Genomic DNA, 1943 nt, shown 5'->3' with positions numbered 1-1943 from the left:
ACTTCTATCTTTTATATTCATTGATTATATTAATCTTTCATTACAATACATTTTTTATTTATTCCACACCTTATTTGTTTTACCTTCTTTTACTTCTTTTAATTGTTCTCTTTATTTTATTTTTACTCCTAATATATAAATTTATTATAATTCATCACATACATGTTCTTTTTGAATTTAAGTAATTTTTTTAAGTTATATTTTGTCATTAATGCTCTATGTTGTTTAGTGTGTTTGTTTTTAATATTTTAATTATTTGTAAATATATTTATAAAAATATGATTTTATTTTGTCCAATAATTACTATCGCGTTTAGTAGATAAATAACAAAATTTTCATTTATTGTTATATTGATTGAGTTTAAAGATTTTACTTCTACTTTTATACATTTGTTTATATTGTATAATTTGTATTTGTGTTAATGATATCACGGTTCATACATTTTAATATTTGTGTAACAAATCTTATAAATTACTTTTACGAGTTATAATTTATTTTTGTTTAATTATTATAATAAACAAACAAATATAAATTAAATAAATTATCAAAAAAATATCAACAAATTTTGTTTTTAATTTTTCTATAGTTTTATTTAGTGATAAAAATCTCTCTATATCACTAACATCGTTGATATATACCAAAAAAAAGTATAAATTTCTATCAAGTAAAATAAAATACATATAAGATAAATAGCATATATGTAATTCCATTATTAATAATAGACTACAGACAAATTTCTAAAAACAAAATCTTATGAATCAACTAGTAATTTTTTAATATGTTTTTTTTTTAAATTGTCCAAACTTATCAATATTTTATAATATGATTTCACAAGTTATAATATGTGATATTAGCCATTGTTATATATATGAAAAATGTGACTCATTTAGTGTTTAGCCACTTACTTTCGATTAATATTGTTATAATAAGGATACATGTGACTTTATGAGAATGATATAGCTTGAACTTTGGTTATCTATAAATTTACTAAGTGGCTAGAGTAGTTTCACGTCACGAACCAACAAATGCTAGGAATTGGAATGATAAAAAACAGACCAGCCAAATGGATATTTACGCGGATTACTTGCAATTTGGGACTAAATCGGGATCTGTGAAATTTTTATGGGTGGAGACCTGTCCACGTGAAATAGATTGGGATGGAGACATAGGTACCATCTTCAAGGGACCCGTTAAATCCACACAAATATAAAGTTACTGATTTATCCTTATATATATATATTTCTTAAATTTAGTAATCCTAATTCCTGTCTCCAATTTAAACTCTTTTTTTTTTCTTTTAGACTCATCCTTAGTCTTGATTTTATATATACTCTTCTTCTAACTCACTTTCTCTACCTCTTAAGTTCGTCATTATGTCGCTTAGTCTCGCTCTAAAATATTATATCATGTTATTATGTTGGAAGATGTTTTTATATTTTTTTAAATGTTATTTTTTATAATAAATATATTATGAGTTGTGTTGAATTATATTGAGTTGATTATTTTATGATTATTATATTATAGTTTTTTTTCTCAAAATTTTTTAAAGAATATCTATAAATAATCGTGGGTATCTGCATTCGCTAAGGGAATAATTAAATAGGAGGGACTTGCGATGAAGATGAAGAGCGGACGGGGGATATATTTTTTTTAAACAGGAGTGAAGGATGGGGAAAGGGGTCCGTCGTACCCACACGAGTATCTATTACTGTATCTAACTAACAACAGAAATTCAATTTGAGCCGATTTTAGATAGGACACGTGAACTTTATTTGCATTGGGTTTTAAAGCAACGAACCTAATTCGGATTTAGGATCCTAACAATAGACCTAGGTTGATCTTATTCACTTGAGTTAATATTTTGAGTCATTGCTGTAATAAATATTATACTATTAAATATAATTATATTTAATATATATAAAAATTAGAAATACTTACAATAC

Source organism: Arachis ipaensis, chromosome B02 (assembly GCF_000816755.2).
Source record: "Arachis ipaensis cultivar K30076 chromosome B02, Araip1.1, whole genome shotgun sequence".
Lineage (NCBI taxonomy): Eukaryota > Viridiplantae > Streptophyta > Magnoliopsida > Fabales > Fabaceae > Arachis > Arachis ipaensis.
The sequence above is the reverse complement of the archived record's forward strand: the minus strand, read 5'-3'. Positions refer to the sequence as shown.